The sequence below is a fragment of the Oncorhynchus masou genome, chromosome 16 (assembly GCF_036934945.1).
Source record: "Oncorhynchus masou masou isolate Uvic2021 chromosome 16, UVic_Omas_1.1, whole genome shotgun sequence".
NCBI lineage: Eukaryota > Metazoa > Chordata > Actinopteri > Salmoniformes > Salmonidae > Oncorhynchus > Oncorhynchus masou.
Genome location: NC_088227.1, coordinates 30,521,491 through 30,537,759, shown reverse-complemented (window position 1 = coordinate 30,537,759; position 16,269 = coordinate 30,521,491). Strand labels below are relative to the sequence as shown.

At 41.2% G+C, this 16,269-nt stretch overlaps 1 long non-coding RNA gene across 1 annotated transcript; it reads left to right on the top strand.

Annotated features, from left to right (window-relative positions):
* Positions 1 to 7,657: 7,657 nt before the first annotated feature.
* LOC135557823 (uncharacterized) lies at positions 7,658 to 15,999 on the top strand. Its single transcript, XR_010458265.1, has 3 exons — positions 7,658 to 8,485; positions 8,587 to 8,686; positions 15,033 to 15,999. It is a non-coding gene; the product is annotated as an uncharacterized LOC135557823 (long non-coding RNA).
* The last annotated feature ends 270 nt before the right edge of the window (positions 16,000 to 16,269 follow it).

Sequence of the window (16,269 nt, the reverse complement as noted above, 5' to 3'; positions counted from 1 at the left end):
ACAGTACAGTAGACATTACTCCACTACCTACAGTACACTTGGCATCTCTACACTACCTAAAGTAAAGTAGACATCCCTACAATGTCTACAGTTCAGTGAACATCGCTACACTGTCTACAGTTCAATGAACATCTCTAAACTATCTACAGTAGACATCACTACACTATCTGCAGTACAGTAGACATCACTACACTATCTACACTACAGTAGACATCTCTACACTATCTACAGTACAGTAGACATCTCTACACTATCTACAGTACAGTAGACATCACTACATTATCTACAGTACACATCGCTACACTGTCTACAGTACAGTAGACATCTCTACACTATCTACAGTACAGTAGACATCTCTACACTATCTACAGTACAGTAGACATCACTACATTATCTACAGTACACATCACTACACTGTCTACAGTACAGTAGACATCTCTACACTCTCTACAGTACAGTAGACATCTCTACACTCTCTACAGTACATATTGCTACACTATATACAGTACAGTAGACATCACTACGCTATCTACAGTACAGTTGACATCACTACATTATCTACAGTACACATCACTACACTGTTTACAGCACAGTAGACATCTCTACACTATCTACAGAACAGTAGACATCTCTACGGTACAGTATTACTGTACACATTGCTTCACCATCTGTCATACAGTACAGTAGACACCTCTACAATATATTTATTTATTTTTTAATTGATCCGTTATTTTATATATATATTTATATATATATATTTTATATCTACATTAGACATCTACACGTCTCCACACCGTCTACAGTAGACATCACTACACTATCTACAGTAGACATCTCTACACTATCTACAGTACAGTGGACATCACTACACTATCTACAGTAGACACCACTACACTATCTACAGTAGACACCACCACACTATCTAGAGTAGACACCACTACACTATCTACAGTACAGTAGACATCACTCCACTATCTACAGTACAGTAGACATCACTCCACTATCTACAGTACACTAGACATCACTCCACTATCTACAGTACACTAGACATCACTACACTATCTACTGTACAGTACAGTCCAATAAGTTCAAAGAAATTGTCAGCCCGGACTATGTATGGCTTGCTCAGCCAGATCCCTAGACTCTGTCATGTAAAATAATTCAGCACACTCTCCTCTCCTCTCCCTCCACCTTCCCTCCCTCCCTCCCTCCTCCCCGTCCATCCTCAGAAAGATCTTTCTCGCTCTCCTCCAATGTAAATCACTTCAACACACAATCACTTCAACACACAAGTTTCTGTTGCATTCAGTGTCATTATCTCACCATATCACGGACCATCAAAGTTGCTCGTCCAGAATAGTAGTGTAACTGATCCTACACATTGGACCTGTGAATGGCAGGCGTTTTACACCATATAGGAGGGAATAGTCTGCAGAGGAGCTGGAATGTTCATTTGAATTGTAAGTTAGGAATATGTCAACTTTCAGCTGGTGCTGCTCATTTGAATTCCAAACCGTTCTCAATGCATATGAGTCATTGAAAAGTATTGACTTAAAGTTGTTGGTTTGTTAAACAAGATCTCTTCACTTATCGGCCTTTAGTTATAATTCAACTTTATTATTACGTTTTGAGAATAATTCATTGTCACTTGGCAGAACTTTGGAATTAATACATGTATCAATTCATACGACCCCCAGTTAACCTTTGCCACCACTCACCGCCAAGCTTCTGCTCAGAATGCTGAGGTGGATTTGGAATTTAAAATGCAGAAGGCAGAGATGAATTTTAAGTGAATTTTTAAAATTCTCCAATAAAATCCCCCTCAAGACACCAGTTAGAACCTCCACTGTTAAACTGACATTAAGATCAAGTAATGTGTTCCGTTAAGTGCTCAATATTGACGTTGGGAGTTTATGCAGCATTTAAAGGTCACACTTTATTTGGATCGTCCAGATAGACCATCTGTAGATGCTCTACAGATGGTCATACTATTAACAAACTATCTGTTGATATCGGTTTAGTATAAGGGTTAGAGCTAGGTTTAGGATAAGGATTAAGGTTGGGGTTAGGGCAAAGTTTAGTATAAGGGTTAGTGCTAGGTTTAGAATAGGGGTTAGGTCTAGGTTTAGTATAAGGATTAGGGCTAGGTTTAGGATAAGGATTAAGGTTGGGGTTAGGGCTAGGGCTAGGTTTAGTATAAGGATTAGGGCTAGATTTAGAATAAGGGTTAGGGCTAGGTTTAGTATAATGGTTAGGGCTAGGTTTAAGATAAGGATTAAGGTTGGGGTTAGGGCTAGGTTTAGGATAAGGATTAAGGTTGGGGTTAGGGTTAGGGTTAGTATATAGTTAGTTGAAATGTTACTAGTCTATAGAACATCTACAGATGGACTATCCAAATAAAGTGTTACCCATTTAAATACCCATTGAAGTCAAAATACTATTTTTCCTGTGTTTTGAATCATATTGTACAACAGCTGATGAAACTAACACTGTAAAAGTGTGAAAAATGTGATCAGTGTTATTTCCTGATAGATGCTGATAGATGTTTTTGCATGGGTGGAGCTTGCCTGGTGTAATCACCAGGTGGTAAAAGTTAATAGACCAATAACAAAGAGAGTTCCAAACCTCTCTGCCAATAGCAGCTAGTTTTCAGCTTACATCCCTCCCATTAGGCCCATCAAATTAGGTTCATCACTCAGACCACTCACAGACAATCGGTTGAGTTTGGTGCGTCATGTCGTGATCGGGGATATTGATAATGGCAGCCCCCCCGCACCTCTCTGATTCAGAGGGGTTGGGTTAAAGGCGGAATACAATGAATGCATTCAGTTGTACAACTGACTTTCCTTTCCCTTTCCCTTCGTGACGGTAGTGGTGGAAGGGTCAGTGGGATTATCATTATCCCTGAAACTCTAGAACCACTAGGATTTCATACCGCCACGACAAATCCACAGATGATGTAATCTCTATTGCACTCCAAACTGCCCTTTCCCACCTGGACAAAAAGAACACCTATGTGAGAATGCTATTTAATTGACTACAGCTCAGTGATCAACACCATAGTGCCCTCAAAGCTCATCAATAAACCAAGGAACCTGGGACTAAACACCTCCCTCTGCAACTGGTTCCTGGACTTCCTGACGGGCCGCCCCCAGGTGGTGAGGGCCGGTAACAACAACAACACATCCGCCACGCTGATCCTCAATACAGTGGCCCCTCTTGGGGTGTGTGCTCAGTCCCCTCCTGTACTCCCTGTTTACTCATGACTGCACGGCCAGGCACGACTCCAACACCATCATTAAGTTTGACAACGAAGAGGCAGCCAATAGGGAGGAGGTCAGAGTCCTGGCCATGTTGTGCCAGGACAACAACCTCTCCCTCAAAGTGATCAAGACAAAGGAGATGATTGTGGACTACAGAAAAAAGAGGACCGAGCACGCCCCCATTCTCATCGACCGGGCTGCAGTAGAGCAGGTTGAGAGCTTCAAGTTCCTTGGTGTCCACATCACCAACAAACTAACATGGTCCAAGCACACCAAGACAGTCGTGAAGAGGGCACAACAAAACCTATTCCCCTTCAGGAGACTGAAAAGATTTGGCATGGATACAGCTGCACCATTGAGAGCATCCTGACTGGTTGCATCACTGCCTGGTATGGCAACTTCTCGGCCTCCGAATGCAAGGCACTACTAGGATAGTGCGTACGGCCCAGTACATCACTGGGGCCAAGATTCCTGCCATCCAGGACCTCTATACCAGGCGGTGCCAGAGGAAGGCCCTAAAAATTGTCAAAGACTCCAGCCACCCTAGTCATAGACTGTACCGGAGCGCCAAGTCTAGGTCGAAGAGGGCTTCCACCACCAAGCCAAAAGACTCTTGGATTTCTAATCAAATGGCTACCCAGACTATATGCATTTCCCCTCCCCCCCTCTTTTACACTGCTGCTACTCTCTGTTGTTATCATCTATGCATAGTCATTTTAATAACTCAACCAACATGTACATATTACCTCAATTACCTCGACTAACCGGTGCCCCCGCACATTGACTCTGTACTGGTACCCCCATGTATATAGCCTTGCTATTGTTATTTTACCGCTGCTCCTTAATTACTTGTTACTTTTATTATTATTCATTATTTTTTTACTGCGTTGTTGGTTAGGTGCTCGTAAATAAGAATTTCACTGTAAGGTCTACTACACCTGTTGCATTCGGAACATGTGACTAATACAATTTGATTTGATGTCTGTTTCTTGCTTGCCCTTTTTCTGTATCCTATCCAGTGCAGCTTGCTGCTTCTTGCTATTACAGTAATTAAAGGAATATACCAAATTGTTACCCAGAAATTATTTGATATTGAGATAAAAACATCTGCATTTGGCCTTTTAAAACCTCTTAGGGATAGGTGGGACGCAAATGTCTCAACTGACCAATTGCCAGGGAAAATGCAGAGCACCAGATTCAAATAAAATGCTATAAAATTCAAACTTTCATTAAATCACACATGTAAGATACTCAATTAAAGCTACACTCGTTGTGAATCCAGCCAACATGTCAGGTTTTAAAAATGCTTTTCGGCGAAAGCATAAGAAGCTATAATCTGATAGCCTGCACCATCTGCACCAGCAGTGAACAAAGGAGTTAGCATATTTCAACCCTGCAGGCGCTACACAAAACGCTGAAATAAAATATTAAACATGCATTACCTTTGACGAGCTTCTTTTGTTGGCACTCCAATATGTCCCATAAACATCACAATTGGTCCTTTTGTTCGATTAATTCCGTCCATATATATCTAAAATGTCCATTTATAAAGCGCGTTTGATCCAGAAAAAAACAGCTTACAAAATATTTCAAAACTTGCCTATGAAATTTGCCAAAATATTTCAAACTACTTTTGCAAAACAACTTTACATATTTTTAAACGTTAATAATTGATCAAATTGTAGACGGGGAAATCTGTATTCAATACAGGAAAGAAAACAAACCAGCGCTGCTTTTCACGTCTTGCGCAACTCACAAAAGTGTCCCCAGTTCCCGAGTTGGCCTACTTCTTCATTGCACAAAGGAATAACCTCATCCAAATTCCAAAGACTGGTGACATCCAGTGGAAGCGGTAGGAACTGAAAACAGGTTCCTATGAAATATCCCTCGGCAAAGACAATGCAGGGAACAGAGAGGGGGAAAAAATTAAAAATTCTGAACAGTTAGTCCTCGGGGTTTTGCCTGCTACATAAGTTCTGTTATACTCACAGACATGATTCAAACAGTTTTAGAAACGTCAGAGTGTTTTCCATCCAAATCTATGAATGCTATGCATATCTTATATTCTTGGCATGAGTAGCAGGAAGTTGAAATTGGGCATGCTATTTATCCAAAAGTGAAAATTCTGCCCCTAGCAACTCATGATGTAGGTTAAATTGTGGCGTAGATTATGTCTCAATTGGTTGAAGCATGGAACTAGCGATATTTTATTTTATCCTTATTTTACCAGCTAAGTTGACTGAGAACACATTCTAATTTACAGAATGAGCCATTTGGAGCAGGAATGATTAGGTGGCCATGATGGTATGAGGGTCAGATTGGGAATTTAGCCAGGACACTGAGGTTAAAACCACTACTCTTATGATAAGTGCCATGGGATCTTTCGTGACCACAGAGAGTCAGGGCACCTGTTTAACATCCCTTCAGAAAGACGGCACCTTACACAGGGCAATGTCTCCAATCACAAAAGGGTTGTGGGTTCGATTCCTTTGTGTGCCTTCATGTGTTAGCTGTAAGTCACAGATAAAACTATCTGCTAAATGACCATATTATATTGAATATCAGGCGGTAGAAGCTGCTTTTGTTAAGAGTTGGCCTAAGGCAGGGTATTCCAAACTAGGGGACGAAACTCCACGCAGGGTCGCCTGATTTGATTTGCGGTTGGTTCATAGAACCCGGGGTTAAGTCAGTGACCTCCAGTAGCCACTAGATGTGGTTGTTCTAATCAAAGCAGATTCTGTTTTATTCCTACAGATGTGGCTCAATCTTTTGAATGCTTTAAGCTACAAAATATTATGACCCCATCACTGAAATATAAGACTCTCAGGAACACGTACAGTTGAAGTCGGAAGTTTACATACACCTTAGCCAAATACATGTAAACTCAGTTTTTCACAATTCCTGACATTTAATCCTAGTAAAAATTCCCTGTCTTAGGTAAGTTAGGATCACCACTTTTTTTTAAGAATGTAAAATGTCAGAATAATAGCAGAGAGAATTATTTATTTCTGCTTGTATTTCTTTCATCACATTCCCAGTGGGTCAGAAGTTTACATACACTCAATAAGTATTTGGTAGCACTGCCTTTAAATTGTTTAAATTGGGTCAAATGTTTTGGGTAGCCTACCACAAGCTTCCCACAATAAGTTGGGTGAATTTTGGCCTATTCCTCCTGACAGAGCTGGTGAAATTGAGTCAGGTTTGTAGGCCTCTTTGCTCGCACACGCTTTTTCCGTTCTGCCCACACATTTTCTATAGGATTGGAGTCAGGGATTTGTGATGGCCACTCCAATACCTTGACTTTGTTGTCCTGAAGCCATTTTGCCACACCTTTGGAAGTATGCTTAAGGTCATTGTCAATTTGAAAGACCCATTGTGACAAAGCTTTAACTTCCTGACTGATGTCTTGAGATGTTGCTTCATCATTTTCCTTTCTTATGATGCCATCAATTTCGTGAAGTGCACCTGTCCATCCTGCAGCAAAGCACCCCCACAGCATGATGCTGCCTACCCCGTGCTTCATGGTTGAGATGGTGTTTTTCAGCTTGCAAGCCTCCCCCTTTTTCCTCCAAACATAACAATGGTCATTATGGCCAAACAATTCTATTTTTGTTTCATCAGACCAGAGGACATTGCTCCAAAAAGTATGATCTTTGTCCCCATGTGCAGTTGCAAAACGTAGGCTGGCTTTTTTATGGCTGTTTTGGAACAGTGGCTTCTTCCTTGGTGAGCGGCCTTTCGGGTTATATCAATATAGGACTCGTTTTACTGTGGATATAGATACTTTTGTACCTGTTTCATCCAGCATATTCCCAAGTCCTTTGCTGTTGTTCTGGGATTTATTTCACTTTTCGCACCAAAATATGTTCATCTCTAGGAAACAGAACACGTATCCTTCCTGAGTGGTATGATGTCTGAGTGGTCCCATGGTGTTTAAACTTGTGTAATATTGTTTGTTCAGATGAACGTGGTACTTTCAAGTGTTTGGAAATTACTCCCAAGGATGAACCAGACTTGTGGAGGTCTACCATGTTTTTTTTCTGAGATCTTGGCTGATTTCTTTAGATCTTCTCATGATGTCAAGCAAAGAGGCACTGAGTTTGAAGGTTGGCCTTGAAATACATCCACAGGTACACCTCCAATTGACTCAGATTATGTCAATCAGCCTATCAGAAGCTTCTAAAGCCATGACATCATTTTCTGGAATGTTCCAAGATGTTTAAAGGCACAGTCAACTTAGTGTATTTAAACTTCTGACCCACTACAAATGTGATACAGTGAGTTATTTGTGAAATAATTTGTTAACAATTGTTGGAAAAATGTCTTCTGTCATGCACAAAGTAGATGTCCTAACCTATTTGCCAAAACTATAGTTTGTTAACAAGAAATGTGTGAAGTGGTTGAAAAAAAAGTTTTTATGACTCTAACCTAAGTGTATGTCAACTCCCGACTTCAACTGTACGTAAGTACTGTTTCCCTCTATTATGTCCACAAGCCATTAGAACCGAGTGGACAAGACCAAGCACTAAATCACATGGGGGGGGATTAAATTATTTTCTACACAGAAGATCATACAACTTTATTGCCTGGTGATCTTCTGAACCCAATACCTTTCTGATGCATTTCAGTCACTTCAAACCATCTTCAGATTTAAATGCTGTCCAAAGTACTGTCAGACCGATTTCAAATAGACTGTCATATCCCAAATTAAAAAGTTAACATTGGCTGTTGATTGCATAATTTTCTTTACATGGTGGGGTCACAAAAAAAAGTTATATAAAAATGGGGTCGCAGGCCAAAATAGTTTGGGAACTCCTGGCCTAAGAATTTGTTGAAAAATACATATCCTGATTCATACTGTGATATGGAATCACTCAAAGCCCTTAAGCATTTGACTTTCTGAACCTCTCTGACCGTGTCTGGCCATATCTAACCGTGTGGTATCTTTCCTCTGCAGGGACCCTGAAAAGCTTGCTGCAATATCACATTATGGAGATGATTATTGGCAACACTTGAGGCGGCTCTGACTGCGTGTCACAGTCTCTGGCTGAGTTTGACCGTGTGTGACCGTGTGGTCTCTCTTATCTGCAGGGACCCTGAATGCGCTCCTGAGACAGAAGGGTCAGGCAGCGACAGAGGGGCCCACCTGGTCACTGAGCGGTAACCAAGGCGACCACTGGAAACAGGCCAAAGTTAGCATCCACCCAATTGCCTCTTTCCAGGTGAGTAAAACCTTGTGTGATGATTCGGGAAGAATCCCAACTTAAAGTCTATGTCTATAACAGCTATCTCTCTACATCTCTCTATTTTTCTCCCACCTCAGGTGGTGCTGGAGGGTATCCGAGGTCCTGGTATTGAGGGGGATATCGCAATTGATGATGTCACCCTGGAGGAGGGGGAGTGTAGAGATCTACCGGCCGTTAGTGAGTACAGAAGCATAAGAGGAGTTTATCCCTAGTTGCTCATCTGAAGATGGTTGTATGTTTAACACCCTGATGGATAAGATAAGGCTTTGAGAGAGGGTAAGATCATCTTACAAGTGTGCCTAGAGCTGCTTTTGGCTGCACCTGCGATAACAATAGCAAAACGGTGTATTCGACCAGTATACTTTGATTTGATTTCAGATGATTATCTAAGGTCAGTTCTCAAGTCAGTTAAGATTTTGGGGAAGACATAGTAAGCTGGTTGTAGATCTTTTCTGTCTCTCAATTCATTTTAAGAGGCTTTATTTGCACGGGAACATATGCTTACATTGCTAAAGCAAGCAAAATAGATAATAAACAAAAGTGAAGAAAACAACAGTAAACATTACACTCACAAAAGTTCCAAAAGATTATTATGTCTATATGTTGTAATGTTGTAATGATGTGCCAATAGTACAAAAGGGGAATAAATAATCATAAATATAGATTGTATTTACAATGGTGTTTGTTCTTCACTGGTTGCCATTTTCTTGTGGCAGCAGATCACAAATCTTCTCCTGTCATTGCACACTGTGGTATTTCACTATAGTCTGTACATAGTCAAAAATGTTCTTAATTTTGGGTCAGTCACAGTGATCAAGTATTCTGCCACAATGTATTCTCTGTTCTGGGCCAAATATAATTCTAGTTTACTCTGTTTTTTTGTAAATTCTTTCCAATGTGTCAAGTAATTATCTTTTTGTTTTATCATGAACTGGTTGAGTTTAATTTTGTTGCTGTCCTGGGGCTCTGTGGGGTCTGTTTGTGTTTGTGAACAGAGCCCCAGGACCAGCTTTCTCTTCTCCAGGTTCACCTCTCTGTAGGTGATGGCTTTGTTATGGAAGGTCTGGGAATCTCTTCCTAGGGGGTTGTAGAATTTAACGGCTCTTTTCATGATTTTGATCATTAGAGGGTATCGGCCGAATTCTGCTCTGCATACATTATTTGGTCTTTTACGTTGTACACAGAGAACATTTTTGCGGAATTCTACATACGGAGTCTCAATTTGGTGTTTGTCCCATTTTGTGAATTCTTGGTTGGTGAGTGGACCCCAGACCTCACAACCATAAAGGGCAATGGGATCTTTAACTGATTCAATTATTTTTAGCCAGATCATAATTGAACGTTGAATTTTATTTTCCTTTTGATGGCATAGTAGACCCTTCTTGCCTTGTCCCTCACATCGTTCACAGCTTTGTGGAAGTTACATGTGGCACTGATGTTTAGGCCGAGGTATGTATAGTTTTTTGTATGCTCTAGGGCAATGGTGGCTAGATGGAATTTGTATATCTAGATGCTGCTGTAGGCCCTACTTGGTTGGTGACAGAAGCACCAGATCATCAGCAAACAGTAAACATTTGACTTCAGATTCTAGTATGGTGAAAACGGGTACTGCAAACTGTTCTCGTGCCCTCGCCAATTCATTGATATATACAGTGTGGTGAAGAGGTTTGGGCTTAAGATGCATCCTTGTCTCACCCCCAGCCCTGTGGAAAGAAATGTGTGTGTTTTTTGACAATTTTAACTACACACTTGTTGTTTGTGTACATGGATTTTGCAACTTTCCATCAAGTTCTATAGCGACCCTCATGCCAAATTGAGTCGAACGTTTTTTGAAATCAACAAAGAATAAGAAGACTTTGCCTTTATTTTAGTTTGTTTGTGAATATGTGGTCTGTCATACGATAATTTGGTAAAAGCCAATTTGACATTTGCTCAGTACATTGTTTTAGCTGAGGAAATGTACGATTCTACTGTTAATGATAATGCAGAGGATTTTCCCAGGGTTGCTGTTGACGCATATCCCCCGGTAGTTATTGGGGTCACTTTTGTGGATTGGGATGATCAAACCTTGGTTCCAAATATTGGAGAATACTCTAGAGCTGAGGATGATGTTAAAGAGTTGAACCTCTCTAGGATAGGGGACGCTCGCGTCCCACCTGGCTACTTGGCCATTCAAATAAATTCATTAAATCACACATGTAAGATACTCAATTAAAGCTACACTCGTTGTGAATCCAGCCAACATGTCAGATTTTAAAAAGGCTTTTCGGCGAAAGCATAAGAAGCTATTATCTGATGATATCACAATAGTAAACAAAGAGGGTAGCATATTTCAACTCTGCAGGCGCTACACAAAACACAGAAATAAAATATAAAACATGCCTTACCTTTGACGAGCTTCTTTTGTTGGCACTCCAATATGTCCCATAAACATCACAATTGGTCCTTTTGTTTGATTAATTCCGTCCATATATATCCAAAATGTCAATTTATTTGACGCGTTTGATCCAGAAAAAAACAGCTTCAAAAATACGCAACGTCACTACAAAATATTTTAAAAGTTGCCTATAAACTTTGCCAAAATATTTCAAACTACTTTTGTAATACAACTTTAAGTATTTTTAAACGTTAATAATCGATAAAATTGAATACGGGTCTATCTGTTTTCAATAGAGGACGAGAGGAAACTAACACTACGTTTCATGTCTTGGCCAACTCTCAACAGTGTTACGCAGTTCCTAGATGGCATACTTCTTCATTGCACAAATGAATAACCTCAACCAAATTCCAAAGACTGGTGATATCCAGTGGACGTGGTAGGAACTGAAAACAAGAAATATAATTTGCCAACAGAGACCTAAAAAAAACAATTCTGAACGGTTAGTCTTCGGGGTTTTGTCTGCTCCATAAGTTCTGTTATACTCAAACATGTTTCAAACCGTTTTAGAAACTTCAGAATGTTTTCTATCCAAATCTATTAATAATATGCATATCTCATATTCTTGGCATGAGTAGCAGGAAGTTGAAATTCGGCACGCTATTTATCCAAAAGTGAAAATGCTGCCCCCTATACCTTAAGAAGTTTTAAGTACGGCCAATTGGAATTTGTGGTCTGTATATTTTATAATTTAATTGAGGATACCATCAACCCCACAGGCCTTTTTGGGTTGGAGGGTTTATATTTTGTCCTGTAATGTAATTGGAGAATTCAGTGGGTTCTGGTAATCTTTAATAGTTTATTTTAAGATTTGTATTTGATCTTGTATATGTTTTTGCTGTTTGTTATAGAGCCAAAAAGATTGGAGAAGTGATTTATCCATACATCTCCATTTTGGATAGAGAACTCTTCGTGTTGTTGTTTGTTTCCAATTTTCCAAGAATTGGTTCGATTCTATGGATTCTTCAATTCTTCAATTACATTGAGCTGATTTCTGATGTGCTGTTCCTTCTTTTTCCGTAGTGTATTTCTGTATTGTTTTAGTGATTCACCATAGTGAAGGCGTAGACTCAGGTTTTCTGGGTCTCTATGTTTTTGGTTGGATAGGTTTCTCAGTTTCTTTCTTAGGTTTTTGCATTCTTTATCAAAACATTTGTCAATGTTGTTCATTTTCTTAGGTTGTCAGCTTGAACTTTTTTTATTTGATAGGGAAGCTGAGAGGTCAAAAATACTGTTTAGGTTTTCTACTGCCAAGTTTATACCTTCACTATTACAGTGAAACCTTTTGTCCGGGAAATTGTCGAGAAGGGATAGAATTTGTTGTATCCTAATTGTTTTTTTTTGGTAGATTTCCACACTATTTTCCTTCCATCTATACCATTTGTTGATATTATTCAGTTCCTTTGGCTTTCAAATCAAATCAAATTTATTTGTCACATACACATGGTTAGCAGATGTTAATGCGAGTGTAGCGAAATGCTTGTGCTTCCAGTTCCGACAATGCAGTAATAACCAACAAGTAATCTAACTAACAATTCCTAAACTACTGTCTTATACACAGTGTAAGGGGATAAAGAATATGTACAAAAGGATATATGAATGAGTGATGGTACAGAGCAGCATAGGCAAGATACAGTAGATGGTATCGAGTACAGTATATACATATGAGATTAGTATGTAAACAAAGTGGCATAGTTAAAGTGACTAGTGATACATGTATTACATAAGGATGCAGTCGATGATATAGAGTACAGTATATCCGTATGCATATGAGATGAATAATGTAGGGTAAGTAACATTATATAAGGTAGCATTGTTTAAAGTGGCTAGTGATATATTTACATCATTTCCCATCAATTCCCATTATTAAAGTGGCTGGAGTTGAGTCAGTGTGTTGGCAGCAGCCACTCAATGTTAGTGGTGGCTGTTTAACAGTCTGATGGCCTTGAGATAGAAGCTGTTTTTCAGTCTCTCAGTCCCAGCTTTGATGCACCTGTACTGACCTCGCCTTCTGGATGATAGCGGGGTGAACAGGCAGTGGCTCGGGTGGTTGATGTCCTTGATGATCTTTATGGCCTTCCTGTAACATCGGGTGGTGTAGGTGTCCTGGAGGGCAGGTAGTTTGCCCCCGGTGATGCGTTGTGCAGACCTCACTACCCTCTGGAGAGCCTTATGGTTGAGGGCGGAGCAGTTGCCGTACCAGGCGGTGATACAGCCCGCCAGGATGCTCTCGATTGTGCATCTGTAGAAGTTTGTGAGTGCTTTTGGTGACAAGCCAAATTTCTTCAGCCTCCTGAGGTTGAAGAGGCGCTGCTGCGCCTTCTTCACGATGCTGTCTGTGTGAGTGGACCAATTCAGTTTGTCTGTGATGTGTATGCCGAGGAACTTAAAACTTGCTACCCTCTCTACTACTGTTCCATCGATGTGGATAGGGGGGTGTTCCCTCTGCTGTTTCCTGAAGTCCACAATCATCTCCTTAGTTTTGTTGACGTTGAGTGTTTTGTTGACGTTGAGTGCCTTATGATTGAGCATAGCACCGTTCAAGTAGAGCGTGAATTTGCTGTGATCTGATAGTGGTGTCAGTGGACTGACTGTGAACACTCTAAGGGAATCTGGGTTTAGGTCAGTAGTCTACAGTACTACTGTCAAGAGATGAGCTATAGGTGTACCTACCATAGGACTCCTCTCAAAGCCTACCATTGACTCTTTACATACCCAGCATCCGACAGAGCTGCAGGAGTTGTGGCCCGTTTTTGTTGGTTATGTTGTCGTAGTTGTGTCTAGGGGGGCATATGGGGGAGGGAATGCTGTAGGTTTTTTATGGGGGGGCCTACATAGGGTGTGGTCAGGTTTTTTGGGGTCGTCTTAGCTGGTTGGGGTGTGGCTGGTGATGCTGTGGTGTGGGTGCAGGTCCTTCAGGAGGGGGTCTTGCAGAGGTGCTTTCTCTCTCTCTCTCTTGTTCGCTCTCGCTGTATCAGGAGGGCCAATTCTAACAGGCAGCTATAGTGTCTCTCTAGAAAGAGAGGGGTGGGGTTGCCATAGCAACAGGGCAGTAATCACATGAATGATAGCCGTCTCGACCAAACGGAGCGACGGAACGAGCGACAGTCCGCGGGGAGGGGATCACTGTAATTGCAGACAAGGAGGAACAAACAGAGAGAGAGAGCAAAAATAGAAAAGCATGACAGGTAATGGCTTGCAATTGACGAGGCGGCCATATTGACAAGATAGGAGGAGGAGAAGTAGGACTGTGTTGCTCACTGCAGGAGGGAGAGGAAATCTGATTAAAGTCAGCTTCTAAATGGACACACACTCTCTCTCACACACAAACACACCACACACTCCTGGGAAATAAACTTCTTAGTTTGAATTTGATTTTAAGTTAACAGATTGAAGGAGTGTTGATAGATTTTTCTGGGAATTGAATAAAGGGAATCACTTGTGAACAATTGTAACGAACAAATTGTGATATTGCTTTTTTGTCAAATGAATACATTCCTACTTATTTGTTCTCACAATACCTGTGTTACTTAACTGGAAAATCAAAACTGAGAAATGAATTACACAATCAGACTGAGCTGTCGCTATGAATAAGATTTTGAGTATAACTGGTCACTATTTCAACATCTACTTTGTAAAACAAAATATGTAAAACAAAATATTTCCAGTTACAATGTCCAGGAGTAATATCTTAATAAAGTAAACTAGTAAACTAAACAATGTCAAGTCCAAGCAATCTACTGGCAGTGGTTTCAGACACTGTTTGTCTGCAGTGCATCTGGCTCCATTATCATTCAGATCAGTTTAATCACTTCATTAGTAGTTAAGGAGTTAGTCTCCCAGGTCGAGGACAGACTCTCTCCATGCATTATGGATTTACCATCTCTCACCATGAATATTACATGATCCTGACTGCCACCATGGAAACAGCATGTGTTTTAATGAAAGTTCTTCTAATGTCTCATTTTAACTAAGAATTACTGGATATTATTACTGGAGATATTTTTGTGAAGAAACAGATTTCAGGGTCATGATGATGCCAAATGTTATTGAACAAATGTTTAACTCTGTCTCCGCCCCCTTTAGATCTCAGATCCGCTGCCCCATCTACATCTGCCCATATATGGCTGCTGAGTGTCACCTTGGCGATGACCTTCCGGTGGGGTCATAGGTGACCCTGCCCTGCGCCATCTGGCGGAGGCAAACGGGCCGAACCGGTCTCGGGCCCGACCTCGGCCCTGGTGTCTGTGTTATTGTACCCTCAGCATCCAATCACCAAAGATTCATGCATTCAGAAGGCGGCATCGAGGGAATCCAAACACAGACCACCAAGAGGGACGAAAATCTTTAAAACAGACGAAAAAAAGGAAAAAAATACCACATAAAACGTAATAAAATAAGATTCGCAATTTTTTTTAAAGAGACAACTTTTCCAGAAAATTGCTCCCCAAGCGCAGGATTGTGAGCACTTTTACGGGAGCGGAGCAAAGCCAGGTGTTGAGACGCCTGGACTTTAGTGAGAGTGTTCACAAGCGCAGCGGGAAAACTATTTGTAAAGCACAAGAACAATTTTGCCAGTCAGGAAACTTAAATTGAAAGGTAAGTGGGAATTGAGACATTGGGGACTTTTCGAAGAACAAAATGACTTTTCCCCGGCTTAAAAAAAACACATGGAATTGAAGCTTTTCTCTGTCTGTCTTATCTTTTTGGAGTTGCACCTGATACACATCAAGGACAATTTTCACTCTGCCCAGCCACCCTGACCTTCACACCTTGACATGTCTCTCTCTCTCTCTCGACTTGATGCTGTGCAGTAGAAAATAGAAACTTGGACATTTAGTTATCTATTCCAGCTCTCTCTCCCCTCTTGCCCAATAGCTGCCTAAGTATTTCACAACACTGTCCTTACCAGTCCAAGTGGCCAACAGAGGGTATGTGAGGCCAAGTAAGCAGGCCCCAGGCAGACTCCAGGCAAACCCCAGGCAGGCTCCAGACTCAGGGTCTGTAGGTTAGATCGAGAGGAGTAGGAGAGATAGTTGAAGAGGGGTGTGCCATAGAGGTGGAGAGGTGTGGGGTATAGAGGTGGAGAGGGGTGTGCCATAGAGGTGGAGAGGGGTGTGCCATAGAGGTGGAGAGGTGTGGGGTATAGAGGTGGAGAGGGGTGGGGCATAGAGGTGGAGGTGGGTGAGGCATAGAGGTGGAGAGATGTGTGGCATAGAGTTGGAGAGGGGTGGGGTAGGAGAGAGAGTTGAAGAGGAGGGTTAGAGGGTGGAGTGGGGTAGGAGAGAGGTGGAGGAAGGGCTTTGGGGTTAGGACAGATGAT